The 17,396-nt window shown below is 39.4% G+C and overlaps 1 protein-coding gene across 2 annotated transcripts in view; it reads left to right on the top strand.

Annotated features, from left to right (window-relative positions):
- Nucleotides 1-17,396, top strand: part of asap2a (ArfGAP with SH3 domain, ankyrin repeat and PH domain 2a) — a 94,348-nt gene that overhangs the window by 31,407 nt on the left and 45,545 nt on the right. The window contains exon 1 of one of the 2 annotated variants that reach the window (XM_073812276.1): nt 428-509. The exons of the other annotated variant lie outside the window; for it this stretch is intronic. The gene's annotated coding sequence lies outside the window, so the exon portion shown is untranslated. Of the gene's footprint in view, nt 1-427; nt 510-17,396 lie in introns of those variants that run through there. 2 annotated transcript variants of the gene reach the window in all.

The following is a 17,396-nucleotide window of genomic DNA, read 5'->3' as shown; positions in this document are numbered from 1 at the left end:
GCTAATGGTCTAATCAGATTCAATGAATTATGCTAAAGCTATGCTAAAAATGGTACCGCCAGCCCCGGAAATCAGCTTGAATGGATTCCAAAATGGTAAAAATCAAATGTTTAACTCTAGGGGAGCTGGAAAATGAGCACATTTTCAAAAAAGTGGAGTGTCCCTTTAACATTAAAGCAGCACCAGAGTAATGGAGAGAAGACTGCTCCTAATGGCTGGTTCACACGGCAGGATAATTAGGCCGATTTTAGCCCCTATTCACCCCTTCCGACAATCTTAAGGATGCTCCGATAATCGTAAAATAAACTGATCAGATATTCTTGCTGTGTGTGGTGTGTTTAGACTGCTCTCGTCTACTCGGAAGCACCTCGGGACCGCTCCGATCTCAAATCGGGGATACCCAACATGTTGGATTTTTTTGGCCCGATTTCTTCTCGTGTGTGGTGTCTCTCGGGGACAAACGAGCATGCAGCCTGTGGACTGTGACGTGTAGCCAATCAGAAAGCGAGGTGAGGAGGAAGCGAGGATGTACCGGTGTCATGTAAACAAAATCACGAGTCACAACAACTCACTCATATCATGATGTAGCAAGTATAGTCCATGCTCGCGTTGTCTTGTCTCCACTTCTTTGACCATTGCCTTTTCTTTTGAGAAAGTTTTTTGTCGGTTAAAAACAAACTGCAAACTATCGCCACTGCATCCTCTTCGTCCGCCATGATTGTTTACTCTGAAATCACGTTTGATCTCGAGAGATTTTGCGAGATTTCCCGTCTGACCTGGGACTGCTCGGGAGTCAAATCGGTTCGTGTGTGATGTGTTGATTTTGCCATGTGGTGGCGCACCACTAACTGTACGACCAAAACTGTTAGACCCGCGATGTTTTATCGCCGTGTGTGGGGTCTCTCAGGGTTGGAAAATCGGCCGACGATTTTAAATTCGTCCCGTCTGAACCAGCCTTAATATGCTTTTAATCTCTTATTTATTGTCATACGCCAAACGATCTGCGCAACACATTTCAAACACATCTAAGCCATTAACTCATAATTACGATAAACTCTATTGCGCATTTCTTTCAGTTTTCTTCAAAACAATTGCATCTTTTATTGACATAAGTGTACTCTTGTACAGATCATAAAGTGTAGTGTGAGTGCAGACGAGCGGAGGAGTGGGGAGGGGAGACAATCGTATTTGAGAATGATGTGAGCGCATTATAGTATTTAAGGATGTTCAGTCTGAGTGTGTTCTTCAATTAAATTAAATTATTCATGCTTGTTTTGATGGACCAGCGTTTAGTTTAAATAACAATTTGAGCCTTTGACAAACAAATTCACTGATTTGACAATGTTTTATCCTCATTAAAAGTCCAAATGTTCTTTGAAGCGCCATAAAGTCTTTCTGAACATACAGTACTTGTACAGTTATGTGGGATTTTACTATGGGTGCGGTGTTTACTAAGTGTTGCTTTGGTCTTTGTGACCACAATTGGACTTAAACCCACGTTGACAGGCTTCTTTAGTTGATCCAATGGGAAGACCACATTCCTTGAGTTGCACATAAGTAGCTCTGGAGTGTTTCCGAGTGATTCTAGATTGAATGGCTCCAGTTATTTGCTTGCACCAGAGAACTGTGCCGGTACTAAACTTGGGCGCCTCTCCATTGTGCTGCCTGCTTTGGCTTTGACAACACTGCTCATTCAGAAACTGAGTTTGTTTCAACTACAAGAGGAGGCCCGGCCGAGAACACAGGGGCGAGCTCTGCTGATCTGGATGTTTCCAGGAACACTGCTGGCTCTGTTCAGGCAGGACAGCTGTCTCCCACACCCCAGGGGACAGCTGTGGCAGGACACACCCTTTTGTGTCTCTCTCTCCCCGTGTGTTTGTCGCCCATATACATGCTGATGGGGTTCCTGGAGCTGGGACTGTTATTGTTTCCTGTTTGCCGGCTTTTATGTCGTTTTGCTCTGGTACACTTATTTGATTGGCAGTTCACCAAGCATGAAACAAATCAGTTTTTTTCTCTTATTTGCATGTTACTGGTCCACTCACCTCGAACTTACTTGAGTCATTTTTGCATAGGTTCAGTATTTGCATAACAGACAACTTTTTAGCAGTTTGTAGCAAGTTTATTATTATTTATACATGATGTTACATGCTCTTTTATTTGTACGTCAGTTAAGCGACTTAAATGAATACATGTAAATGTAAATATTATTGTATTGTTACTTAGCACCACTGCATTAAGCATCGGTCAGTAAAATACTTTTTCTGAAAGTGTAATGTAAACTGTAAGTAAACTGTTTGTAGGTTGACTTCCCAAAAAGTGTAAATAAACACTGCATCTATGTGACGTTATCGAAACTAAGCATCAGTGCCTGCCATTTTCTGTGAAATATTAGATGCTGAAAAACTTGTAAATGTATTAAATGTATGCACTAGATGGCTGAATACGTATAGCTATAGTGCATCAGTTGGTAGCTGCCAAAAATCAAATAGTTGAATTAGAAAAGCTTTTTTTGCATAAACCTTAATACCAACTTTAAATTTTCTTCCACAGTAACAAAAATTGTCTGTTTATTAGTGTTAGTCACGATACCAAAATTATTGTTTCAATATAGTCAAGTATTTTGGTTCCGATACTTTTACTGAAAGGGAAAACACTCTATTTTAAAACCGGGACAACAATCTAATCAAATAACACACTAATAAATTAACATATGAACAATAGATATATCAAACATTTGAACAAAATATGAAATATATTAAAATATAATAAAAAAATTAGAGCAATGGCATTCAAGGAAAAATAATTTTAGCAGTATTATCTCAGTTTTTCTCTAGTGAGCATTAGCATGCAAATGTGAAAATGAACCTCACTGAACGACATGAGGGTTAATAAATGACATGTTTTTGTGAACTTAAAGCACACTCGCTCCTTTATGGTCTTATCATAAACAAAAATGCACGCAAGTGGGGAGAGAGAAATAACGGATAATAAGCAAACTTCAGACTCTGCGGAGAAAAATCTACCAAGTGCAAAACTTTAAAAACATCACATGTCTTTACGGGATCTTTACGATATCTGTGTGAAAGCACACACGAAATCCAGCAAATCATTGGGAGTGTGAATGAACCAAAAATCTAACTATCCCGGATGTAAATACATTTTTTGTGTATTTTCCGTAATGTCTGTGTAAAAAGGGCTAGGGACATCTGCTCTTAGAGGCTGTTTACACTTGGCATTAACATGCGTTTTCATCGATCGGATCACAAGTGGACGACATTAATGCCAGGTGTAAACGGTGTTCAAAACATTTTGAACGCGTCCACTTTCGACCACTTTCAACCACATCCGGAGGTAGTCGAAACCACTTTCGATCGGATCGCTTTGGAGTTGCGGAACGCAATGTGGTTGAATGTGTTCGAACAGCCACACGCGACTGCCTTCTCTCCGCCCATTTATCTAATCTGAGGTATTAAACACAAGTTTTACGTCTTTTTTTGACTTCTGTCGTGAACATACGGTGAACAGCGCTATTTTTAGCCTTTCATTGATAAAACTACTGCGGGTGTTCTCCGTAGTTTTGTTTTGAAAGCGTGAAAGTTGCGCGATCCTATTTCATCAATTGCGGTGAAAATTCAGAGAAAGCATACACACATACAAAACTCTGTGCAGCATGTTTACTTGCTAAACAAGCAATGGACTCTGACATAATATTACTTTGCGTCCATATAAACTCATAATTACTCCCGCTTGCGTTTGAATGACAGCAGAGAGGGTCCCCTCACAGTATTCAGAACAGAAGTGGTCGAAAGTGGACGAAAGAGACGGATTTAAATACCAGGTGTAAACGTAATGTGTCTCTCTCGTCCACTTGTGATCCGATCGCTGAAAACACATCTTAATACCAAGTGTAAACAGCCCCTTAGATGGTTTTAGACAGCCTGGGCAGTAAATCTCTCACGGTTGAGATGAAAGAGACAAATCTCCTCATCAGAAAGCTCCGAACTGTGGTGAACGGATGTTTTTAACAGCTCTGCTGGGTCACATGCTGCTCTGTAGAAATAGGTCTACTTCACACCTGGGGAAAACAGTAGCCGTGTGTTATAATCACTGCGGGAGTGTGGAATTCACTGCTGTGATTTTTGCCCCACTTCACATTAACACCTGTCTGTTATCATGACTTCAGTAGAATCGGCGGCGAACACAAGCAAAGTGAAGAACAGTGTTGTTATAGTTATGATGGAATGAGATTCATCAAAGCTGTAAATGTTTTGCAGTTTTTGGTCAATGTTTTTACGTAATTTACACTTAAACAAGAAGTTAGGGGGGGACAAATTAAGGCCGCACTCACATTATCCAAACCATGCCCCAGCGCGATTGTCATCCCTCCCTACTCCCCCAGGTGCAGGCACTCACACTGTACTTTTTATCGATCCAAGTCCGGGCGCGCTTTCCTCATTAAGATGCGAGTGTTTTGAAAAAAGCAGGAAGTAAAGCTCTCTCTTAACACTGGAACCCACCGTAATGATAAGTCTGTGTTTTTTATTCGGAGTCGTTTGGTGCGCGATTACGGACAGCTAGGGTTGGGAACCGATAACCGGTTCTTATTCAGAACCGGTTCCGTTTTTTAAAAGTAACCGGAACCGCACGTAATTCTTAAGTTTCGGTTCTAAAAGCGGTTCTGATGCGAGGCACGTGCAAAGCGCTTATGACTCTTACCTCATGAATATTAATTACGTTGAGCCACTGTTTATAGTCACTCGCGCAACCAAATTAACGCAGCTTACCACAGAAAGCACTCGGGCTGCTGAGGTAAGCTTTGTATACTTCGTGTTAAACATGTCTAAAAGTCAAAAGTGTGGATTCTAGGGCTGTTGACGGTACAGTGCTACCCGCGATGCCGTGCACTTCACAAACTATGAAAAATATAAAGTACAGTCTCACCCAGCGAGATGTCTTCAAGTTCGCGTGAAAGCAAACGGACATAAGACTCAAGAGTTAATGCGCTATAAACCGATATCAGTGATGACCCGCTGGCTTGGGGGCGGAACAATGAGGTAAGATATTCTTGGTCAAGGTTGTGAAAAAGTATCAATCTGCACTAGCAGTATAGCAACATGCGTTTTCAGCACTGTGCAGACATTATAACCCCAAAAAGGTTCCTCACTTGAACCGTGTGTTGTTTCACGGATGAAAGTGATAAAATAAACACGCACATAGCCGCGCCGATCCCGTGGTCGCTCCGGGGCTCAAGCATCAGCCAACGAAATGGCCATGCACATTATGCTCAATTGCTTCACATTTCGCATCTAAAACCACGTGGAAAACGTGATCGCGCCACTTTTCTCCAAAGCGTTGCTAAGTAACCTAAGCATTGCTTGATGTTGTGACGAGCAGCCTCCGGCGAAAAGAAGTCAGCGCATATGAACACGCATGTTTGTTAAGAAACGTATATCTGATCCTCATTTACATTTTTATATTTCAAAATATATGTATGCATTATATATAAGCCTATACGCATGCACATACAAAAATTATTACTTGTACAGCAGCCTTTTCAGGATATATGACAAAACACTTGCTCCAGCATATAAATCTCAAATCATATGTTTGAGAACTACTGCTGCTATCATGTTCACTTCAACAGGTAGGATCTTACGAGGACTACAACAGGAATAAATGATAAAGGCCTAGTGACTAAAAAAGTGAAATATTAATCATTTTACATTTAAAATATTTTATCAGTAATTAATAAACACAAATTGAATTGTTTAAGTATTGTGCCTTATTTTTTATTATATGGAACCGGAATCAGAACCGGAATCGTTAGGCAGAACTGGAACCGGAATCGGAACCGGAAAATTTCTAACGATTCCCAACCCTACGGACAGCCCTCTCACATGTCATCATATTGCTTAGATGATCTGTTATGTGTGCAGCTCGGACATTCATGTAACCCCGCTGCGCGCATAAAAAAAACTGACCTCTTCACCTTTTGAATCGCGCTTAGGCGCGATTGCGCTCACACCACAGCCTTACGCGCCTGAACCCAAGTGAACCGTGCTCCGGCCCACCTCTGCAACCCGGCCGCAGCGCGATTAACCAATCCACGCCGGGCGCGGAACAGAGCGATCACACTAGTCAAACAAACCAGGCTTTGGGGGTCAAACGCGCCCAAGCACGGTTTGGTTTGGATTTTGAGATCGTCAGCCTGTGAGATCGGCGATACATGATAGAGCTGAAGATCTTTGCCCGAACCCGACGGGACCCGTCGGGACCCGACGGGCTCGGGCGGGTTCGGGCTTCCTTTCTAACATTTTACACGGGCTCGGGGCGGGCTCGGGCTTGCGCTCCGGCTTTGTGAGGTAAATGAGCGGTCAAGTTCAATCAGTAGCGCAGGATCGCGCTGAATTCATTTACAGTGGATTGGATTTAATGATTTTCCTCATCAAAAACATGTAGCCTAATCTTGGTGAGTAGGTTTTTCAATGTATAACTAAATATGAATCGAGTCTTAAATACATAATTTAGACAGAGGATATAGACTAATGTTGGCAGTAATGGAGAGAAGTGCTGCCGACGCAAATCCCGCGGAGCCTTTCTCTTAATTTCGTTATCGCCAAATACCCACCTTAATTCAGAATGTATTATCTTAATTTAATTCGTTAAGAAATAATAATTTTATTGGCATATTTATAGTGTATTGCATAAGCCTATTTAGAATGAGATGTTGCAATGTTACAGATGACTTATTTTATTTCTTTGTTTCAACTTCCAAGTGGCGTGTAGATTATTAGTCATGAATAAATAATGTTAAAACCTGTGTAAATTTCTCATTCTTGACAAAAGCTGTGTGTGTGCGCACATTTAAATAATGTCGGGCTGTAAACGGGTTCGGGCTTTTAAATAGCTGTCAATCTAAATGTACGTTCGGGTTCGGGCTGCATTCTGTCGGGCTCCGGACATTTCGGGCCTAACTTTTAAGGCCCGATTACAGCTCTAATACATGATAGTATCGGGGGGCGGGGCAGTAGTTTATTTATTTTTTTTTGTACTCATTATGACAAGTCACTTGAGTGGTGGACAAAAAAGACAAAAGCAACACCGTCATGACCGCAACCTTCTTAAAACTGATGCCATTAATCCGAGCGTGTCATCAAGCGCTCTAAAATTTCCTGCGTCCCAGGGAGCGAGACTCGCTCATTTTAACCCTCTGCGCGCTAATAACTGGTGGAGGGAAATGTGAGAGCTAGGACTGCTCAATTATGTGAAAAATCATAATCCTGATTATTTAACATGATTACTTAATGACTGTAAAAACATGCGCCTGCGCACACACACGTGCACGCACATATATACAATTCAATGCATTTGTTTAGTGCATTGCAGAAGGCTACACGTGTCAAGCAGTGGTGCTCTCGATCAGAGGTGCCTTTTTAAACGCATCGGTCCAGCGGAATGCAATCATATTTTAAACACGATCATATTTCAAACACGAGGGATGTATTGCTACAACTCCTTGAAATGCATATCATACTACCTAGTGATCTGACTTCGGATAGAGCGCAGCTCTCTGCACGTCCGCGAGAGTGAAAGAAGCGCCAGTATGCGGGTTATATTTTAAACAAAAGGGAAAGTTTGCCTCAGCTCGCATGAAACGCATTAAACTGAACAAATACATAAGGATTATTACTTTAGTTTACGTTTAGACTTTGGACAGATGCGAGAGCGCGTTCACGTGAGACAGAGAGAAGCCCAGCTGTGACACGCTGGATTTAGGTGCTAGAAGGAGTCCAAGACGCGTGCATTAAGTACAGGTGCGTGCAAGAGGTAATCCTCTCTCTACAAGCTCTCAGCGTAAAGTGAAGCCCACAAACCCTCATGCGAGGAAAAGCACGGAATGTGCATATTAATATTAAACTAAAATAATAATAATAATAATAATAATCATTCGCCAACTATCGTCATGACTATCGCCATGAAAGCCTGCCATTGGCAATATGGCTAAAGAACGTCGATACACGATACTATCGTTTATCGGCACAACCCTAGTCAGGAGTGATGATGTTACACGTTTTGTTTTGTGCCGCCATACTTACTCGTCTAACTACTCATGTAACAGTCTTAAAATAGGAAAAACATGGAAGTGTTTGGTGGCTTCTAAATTCATCCCTGTTTGGATCCTAAGGAATGAATGGGGCTTAATGCTAACACATTCACGACGTACTGTACAAAGATTAAGTGTACACATTGAAAAAGAAAGGTATATGTCAATTTGTCTAAGCTGAGGTAAGAACATAGTAAAATATTGAAAAATTGTGGTGTTTTCCTTGAAATTTTTCAGTAAATAAATGTTAATAAAAATATTTTTTATTCGGAACTTGGCAAAAATGTTTTTGGTAGTTGGCAGAATGAAATAAAAAGGAGAATTTAACTTAAACAAATACTTATAAATAGTATATTTAAAAAAACAAAAAATAACCTTGAAGTGTATCTGATATGTTGCGATAAATTGCAGTCCTGTAAACCTGGCCGATATATATTGCCCTACTTCCTATCTGGGAAATATAGTAGGATGTAATTTTAGGAATGCAGTCATTGAGAACACCCTACTATATGCAAACCTTAGCATAAAAAAATTGTGGCGCGGCCCTATGCTAGTACTTCCTGTCAGTTCAGAGACAAGAAGAATGCTATCTAGTGGTCTGAATGTAAACTTCAAATGAAACAACAGCCATTCATCTTATAGGATTTTATTTAAAAAAATATCAATATTGCATTTTATGAAAATCAATAGACTATTAGAAATAAAAAAACACAATACCCACATGTATCTATATTTTCTTAACCCCCCCCCCCAAAAAAAACCCCACTGTATTATTAGGCTTTTGTTTTTAACTGCTCTCTTAGTGTGTGGTTTTGTGTGTGAAGTACTGTGGATGTAAAGGTAGACACAGGTATATTTGAAGGAGACACATTTTGTCAGTTGTGCTAATTAAAGGGTTTGTGTGAACTTCTCCATTTAGCTCCATTTGTTGTGTTTGTTCAAACGTTCCTAAACAAACACAGCTGTACTTTAAAATGCGGGGCAGTTAATATCTCAAATCTGCGTATCTGCCGAGTCACAGTGTTTACGCCGTTTTACCATGTTTATTCAGCCTCGTTTCATCTCATTTACTCTGAACTTTTCACTGAGTAAGCGGCCGGGTGCGTCTTCCAGCAAGGTCAGAGAGATCAACTTTCACTCCTGACACAGTCAAGCTTTCTCACTTCAGCCCATGAAGCAAGGACTTCTGTCTGACAGCGCTGGATTATTCATGCATATTGCTCAGAGCCTGACAGTGAGCTGATGGAAGCAGGGAGAAAAACAGAAATAGTTGTATAGATACTTTTATACACAGTGTATGTGTATTGTAAATTTATGTCTATTTCAAGAGAAATGCATAATTTTATATTTAAATTGTTTGCTTTACTGTCCAAAAATTTTCCCCATTGACGTGACCATTGTATTTTTTATTTCTACTATAAAATTTTTTGGTGTGAGCTACTCTTTTAGAGCCAGGTCTAAACAAGCTCTCTGTTAAACTACTTTGAATCTCATCTACATTTATTCAATGTTCACACTCTCAGGCATCAACATAGCCAAGTGATTGGCGCTAAATGTTTTCCACACTTTACTTAGGTCATAACCGCAAGCAACCGTTGGCTTAAAATAAACTCCAGAAGTGTTTTATGAAGGGGGATTTTTTTACCTTATGAGGCTGTATACACAGGTTACGTTTAAGTGACTAAAGCATTACTCACCTGGATCAGCCCCAGTCTCATCTGAATTCACAATTTTGTCTGTGGTCACATGGCTGACTGTTTGAAACCACATAAGCACTGCCAGATAACAGATTCTTCTGGATGTTTGGATCGCATGAACATTGCATTTAGTGCATTACCAGCCTAATATGTTTGCAGTAGTGTATTTAGAGATAGTTTAACCAATATTGATCTGCATAACATTTACTCGTTTGAGTTCTCATTTAAGAACGGAAAGTGAAGCATCAACACACAATAAAACTTTCCTTCAACAGTCTGTCAGTCAGAAGGCCACACCATAGCAAACCGCCTGCCAGGGTTGAATTACAATAAAGTAGAAAACAGATCTGAGCCGGCGTTTTACTGCTGCAGGCAAATATAAGATGTGCAGAGCTCAAATGTCGCTTTTAAAACAAAAAACAATCCAAATGCTTAATCGGCCCTCTGCAGCAGAAAGCAAGACAAGGATGTTTGAAGACCAAACACAGCTTGTGTTGAGGTTATAGACACCACCTGGCCTGGAGATTTATTGTCATAACATTAGTGGCGGCATCGGGTGGATACTGGTCTCCGTGTGAAGACTCCTGGTGTGAATGTAAGACCATGTGGAGATCACAAGATCTGCTGTAATGTTCGGAACTTCACAAGGACTTCAGACACCTGCTGAGTTTGGTATTTCACCGGATACATTAAAAGACATTTCGCTTAAATTGCTTCAGAGAGTCTAGACCAGGGGTTCTCAAAGTTTACATTCAAAGGTCCAAATCTGAATTCTCATCATTTTCATAGGTCCGGAAAAACTGGTTATTACAAAAAATTGTGAAGCATGGTAATAACTTTATGTAAATCATTTGTTTATATAACAATCAACACAAATAGTTTGTGAAAAAATAAGTGTAAAAAATGTAAAAACATTCTTTTAAACATAAACATAAGAAATATGCCAAAAGTAACCAGGTGCAAAATACAGAGCAACCTAATAAGAGAAATGGCACAGTTTGTTTTCCATCAGATGCATAAACCATGGCAAAAAAAAGTGTGGTTGGTAGGCAGAGACACTAACCAAAATTAGGGGTGCACCTATAAATTGGCTGATGATGCTTGCTATGCATCTCAATGAATTACGGTGAAATGCCGCTACATCCAAAAGCCAGGGGGCGCTCTCGTGCAGAAACTCAATATGCGCTGCAGACTAAGAACCAGACACACGGCAGCTCCAGAAAGGATATATTTATATTGCTGTTCTTCAAACCTTTTCAGGTATTTCATGATAATAAAGAATATGTATAAAGATTATGTTTGACGAGTGTTGCTTTTTCAAATGCATGTTATAAACGACTCAAACCAACAGTGATTTCAGATTGATAAGGACTTACTGATCAAAGCCGTAGTACATGACGTGGCTGTGCATAATATCTGGGTGTGATGGCTACAGCGTGACACAGGAAATTTTTTAATAACTCGTTTTATTTTCGGACCAGGAATAATCTTAAATCCAAAAAGTAAAGAAAACTAAACGAATGGTTTACAAGTTTAATATGCATTTGTAAAGTAGCAAATGCACACATTTAATCAATCACATAGAAATTAATGCACTTGTAATATGAAGTGGACGCGGGTCCGGATCAAGTTCCCGTCGGGTCCGGATCCGGATCGGAGTCCGGACTTTGAGAACCTCTGGTCTAGACCCTCAGACCAGTAGACCACAGGCTTGATGTTCAATGGCTTTTAAATTTTACAGAAAGGCTTAATTATTTAGCATTGAGATATATTGTATATAAATATCAGGAAATAGTCGATTCCAATAGTTATTACAATAAATACAAACTTTTTATTTCTGGTAAATAGACGTCAAGTGCGTTGCGTCTTGGCCTGAAAATGGATAGTTGCACACTCATACAGTATATTCACTGCGATGGCGGATCCACTGTTTTCATAGCTTACCTCAATTTGGGAATATCCTGTAAATATACTTTCAAAGTTGTGCAAACGTGCACGCGCAAGATGGCCTACTATATGGTTTGTAAGTAGGTGGTTTCGGACACAGCAAACAACTTGCCTCATCTTACTCGACTATACCAAGTCTAACTGACACTGTGATTGTAAACCAAGACTGCGTGCGGCATCCGGATGTGCGGTCTGGAAAATGCCCTGTGCAGCATTACGCATGGTGCGTAAACATTATCGATCACTTATCGAACTGTCATTATAGTTTTATTGGGGGATTATCGAAAAGTATTGTTATCGAATTATCGCCCGGCACGTCATTAAGACCATAATTTGCTTCGTCCCTTTTTTTTCTGGTTCCCTTAACTCCTACAACAACAAGGTTATTGCTTTAATTCCGAATGAATGCTCATACTAGACTGCATTGTAAGTTGCTTTGGATTAACGGTAAGGGATTCTGACGTTCCTTGTTAGAGACCAGCATGATCTAGAGCCAGTACAAAGCCAGTTTTTCCAGCTCAGATAATGTGTGGAACATGGCTTGGATTGGGCACTTTCTCCAGCATCAACTTGTTGGTGGAAAACAGGTTTAGAAAGTCAGGAACATCTGTAAGCCAGTAATACGATTTGATGAGTCATTGTAGAGAAGTGAGAAGAAACAAATCTTCACAGCTCATAATTTCTTTCCTTCACTGATAACTTGACACTATCCTCATAGGGGCAGAAGACAGAGTTGACTTGACTTTTGTTTCTGTTTTTAAATCAGTTTTGTCTTATATATTACTACACTGAAAAAAATGATTCATAAAATGTACTATTTTTTTTTAAGGTAAGTTTTAAACAAGAAAAATTAGAAATACAAAACAAAAAAACTTTTGTTTAAATGTAGCTTAAATAAATTGAGTAAATTGAATGAATCTTTTTTTTTCCGTGTAAAGAGTCTTACATTTAGATGCTTCTTCTGTTCATAGTGACTTAGAACAAGCGCTTTAGTTTTAAATGTGTCATGGCAAGCAAACAAATCTGAAGTTTTCTGGTTATAAATGATACAGACTACATACAAAGAAATCTTATTGACATTTAATGACATTTTGACTTTTTAATGAGTATAATGAGATTACGTGTCATTAAAGGGGCTGAATGTAAGTTATTACTTAAAAAAATCTTTAAGATAGAGTTTTCATTTGTATATCTATGAGGCAACCATAATGTAATAGAAAGAATGACACCTTGAGTGTCCTCCACGGTTGTCTCTATCAGCCTGTAGGCTCTTTTCTGTGTGGAGAAGTCGGGTCCGAATTGGCGCGAAATTCAAAATGTGACATCATGCGCGTGCTCGTCTACCTGGGCGTTCCATATAGACGCGTACGGCAGTCATTAGTAAACAGCGGCAATCGCTAGAATGTTTCAAATGGACTCTGTAGACGGAAAGAAGCGACCAACTTCCAGCACAATCCAGACACTCACGGAAACTCCTCGTAAGTTTAAAAAAAAATCCTTATCTAGTGCGGCCAAAATAGTGCATGACCGGCGTCGGGGAAAAGACAAGAGTAAACATCGGATTGGCATTTGATTCTTGGAGGGAGCTCCGGTCAGCGCTGGGTATGAAAACAGACCTTGAGCAGGTTTCCTTTTTACTGCAAAGGTAAGACATAGTTACAGGGCATCTGTAATATATTATGTTATTGTTTTTGTGGTGTAATGCTAACGATAGCATTTATTTTGTTGTGTAATGCTAACGATAGCATGTAGCACAGGACCGTTTCAAAAGTTACTTTCTTATATGAATTATCTTTATTCAGAGCACGAGTGCATTAAGATTGTGAGTGTCGGGAGTGTGTTTTACAGTGTCGTGTTACAAAACTTTTAGAAGTAGACTTCTGTTGAAAATATAAAGTAGCACTGCAACATTTTGCTAAAATATGGTCTGTCAAACAATAACCTTACAGCACTGTAACTTTTCTTACATTTGTAAACATGCTGGTGAATCTCAATGAGCTGTCTGTGGTTGCTACGGCAACTCTGGTTGTTGTGGTTGTGGTCGTGCTCGTACGAGTGTGCCCACCGAGAACGAGCATGAGACTGGCTGCAGTTTCTATAACGGCCACTGGTGTCAGTAACGGTTAGAAATTTCTCAACTTACGGAGAGCACCTTTAATGTGCCGCCATGTTTGAATTTACCGTGCTGACCTGAAGGTTTTCATAGGTATGCAATGTATCATTTGATAAATAAGTTCAAAAAATTTTATAGTTTTCTTTCACAAATATATCATTTTAGTTCAGAAGACCATAAATGAATCAGTTGGAGTGATTTGGATTATCTTAATGATGGGTGCATCTTTTTTGATGAGTCCCGTTTGAGGGAACATGTCAAAATTGTAATAATATTTAATACAAAATTTTAATTTGTGGTCAACTAAAGAAAGGAAGAGATGGCACGAGGGTAAGGCTAAATGATAGCTCTTTAACCATCCCCAATGCACTTGCATGAGGAGGACTGCTATTAGTGTAATGAAAGTGGGCATTTAAAGACTTAAGAGCTCAGATGCAAAACTTGCATATTTTCTTGTAAATTTATTTATTTTTGGTCAGACTCTTAATGGATTCTGGCAACAAAACAATATTTCTGAATGGCCTGAGGCTGGGATTAAGCGAATTTAAAGCATTATATACGTGCCATGAGAATTCGGTTTATATCATTATCTCATTTTTGACGGAGATGGCTTTTAGCGGCTTTTGCATCTTAGCTCATCATTTGAAGATGATCAAATTATCAAGTTAATACGATCCATTATAAAGGCGGGGTGCATGATTTTTGAAAAACACTTTGGAAAAAGGAGTCGGGCCGAGGACCAAAACACACTTGTAGCCAATCAGCATGAATCATGTCTACTAACCAACATCGTTGCCTGGGTGCGTATGCATGGGGGTCTATCAAAAGAAGGTCCAGATTCTATTGGGGTAGGGCCATGTTTGTTTAGGTGATTTAAAATGTCAACATTGGCTTTCAGAGATCATGCACCCCACCTTTAATAGTGATGCTGCCTTAGGTAGCCACCTATGTGGACAATCCAGGCTGTTTAGCAATGGGCCTGTGGATAATACACCGTTAAATGGGTTTCCTGGCCACTACAGACATTCAGCGGCAGTCAGCGGTCCCAAAAGTCTAATGTAAGCAGATTCCACTGGAGAAAATTAATGCAGAAATTGCACATTTGTGGCCTCATCTGTTTTATTACAGTTATTTATTGAGGCAGGTGTAGTCATTCATTAAGCCCAACAGTCAATGAGCATATACCAGAAACATGTTTTTAAGAAGATGAATAAAGCCTTGTTCTGACTTTCCTGATCAGGTAAACAGTAATGAGTGGGTACATTTTAATGGACAACCTTTGGTGCAACATTTGCATATCCATTATCCTTATTAGCATGGGCCTGGGCAATACTACAGTTGTGCACATCCACATAAAGGCACAGAGGTCTTCGTGTTGTTTTTTGCTGTGGTGTTGCCACAAAAGCCACAGTTATGGACCAGATAGAGAGTGATATAGCACACAACTGTGTCACTTCCTGTAGTTTTGGGTATTTTTTTATTTAGACACACAATGTGAGAAAAAGATAAATAACCGTGTGTATTATTCATTAGAGGGCATTGAGTCATTAAAGATAGTGTGGACGAGGGAGGCTATTCTTGGTGAAGGTCTTTGCTTAAAGAAATTGTGTAAGGAATGCTGATAACGGTAACCAGTTTGTGAGAAGAAGGTCACACACAAGGGAGACACGAAGAAGCTTCAGGTGCCACATTTGTTTAGTTTGCGCACTGACAAGTATCCCGGCACTTTACAACATGTTTGTAATTGTAAATTACACATTTTCCCTACGGACAAACTGTGGGGAGTTTGCGACATCAGCGCATGACGGCGCCGTAACAAGCGAATTACATGCTTGCTTGTTTTCCATGTTTTGAAACATACCCAGGGGTTGTGCTTTAGCCCTGGAGAGGACGACATTTGGGAATTGGATAGGAAAAGGAGGAAGCTCTGCATTTTTGGTTTGTTTACATTTCCATCAGACCCTATCAGGATCTTTTTGTCTTATCATACAGTAACAATGGACAGCGTGAAAAAGGCTTACTGAAACAATACATATACTGTGTGTGTGTGTGTGTGTGTGTCAGTGGTTTTGTTGAGCTGATGTGATTAGGTGGTGTATAGTAGATAATGTTAAAACATGAGACAGCACAGTTAACCGGAAAAAAGCAACAGTAGGAAAGAATGATAAGATTGGAGCCAAACATTTGATACTACAGGAAACTGCTCAGAATATAAGTTGTTCTGGTCTATTTCCATGTATTACTCGGCTCGTTGGAATGCTTAATTCTGATTGGCCAGTCGTGACATTTGCAAGTTTGTTATTCCTAGATAACAAGTGCTAAAAACAAATAATACACGGTAACATGGATGCTGCAAATCATTTTGACAGGTACTAAATATAAATATTATCTTTTAATAACCTATATGACATTATATGAAGAGTTTGGTTCCAAAACGCAATAAATCTATTATGACTAATTTAGGTTATTTAGGTTATAATAACATAAAAATGTCAAATCCATAATTAGATTTGCAAAGATTTATTATAAAAACTGATGATTTTTTCCGCAAAATGCAATAAATTAATTGAATCAATATATTAATTTGCATTAATCTTTGCCATGTTATATTCATTTAGTTAAATAGTGGTAAACACTTATTAAAAAAATAAACATTAATGGCATTAATCAAAAACGTATTATGTCTAGGGATGCACCGATAGGATTTTTTTGGGCCGATACCGATTTAAACAGACAACTTCTGGCCGATACCGATATTAAACACTTGTATACAATACTATACAGTTGGTCTATTAGCTAGTTTATTTCTGCATCAAATTATTTTTACCTGAACACGGATTGGATCTAATTAACATTCAACTGACCAACATAATAAGAGAGGCACAAATTAAGCTAAAACAAATATAATAAGACAACATGACAACCTTAAAAGGTGGTTTTTGCTATTCAGCATTTATTTTATTAACGACATTAACTTATTTTTTTACATATAATGGATTTCTTTATGCAGTTAATTAATAAACAATCGGTATCGGCCTTTCTCGTGCTATTGCCGATGGTTTCAAATTCATCAAAAATCGGCCGATAAATATCGGCGGCCGATACATCGGTGCATCACTAATTATGTCATATTAAGAACACTGTCATTGATGCTGTTATTCTTGGGACACCGTCGCTGAACTTGACAGCGATCAAGGGGCGCAAATTCAAAATATGTGTTTGGAGTGTCATGTGTGTTGCTCGTCATTTCGAATAAATGTATTCGTTGAGTCGAGTGAACTATGTGCATCAAGCATCTTGTCATAATACGTGCCTTATACTAATTATTAGGGATGCACCGATACCGATACTGGTATCGGGTATCGCCTCGATACCACCTTTTTTAAAGTACTCGTACTCGTTGAAAGTCCCCCGATACCAGGGACTGATACCAAGGTCTGAGAAATGTCTATGTTTGAGCGGCGTGTAAGGGGTTAATGCCTCGTGTTGTCCAAAGAGGCAGAGTTTACAACAAACTGGAAAACTAGTCCCT

This window comes from Paramisgurnus dabryanus, chromosome 17, assembly GCF_030506205.2.
Source record: "Paramisgurnus dabryanus chromosome 17, PD_genome_1.1, whole genome shotgun sequence".
Classification (NCBI taxonomy): Eukaryota; Metazoa; Chordata; class Actinopteri; order Cypriniformes; family Cobitidae; genus Paramisgurnus; species Paramisgurnus dabryanus.
Note: the sequence above shows the minus strand (reverse complement) of the source record. Positions and strands in the feature narration are given on the sequence as shown.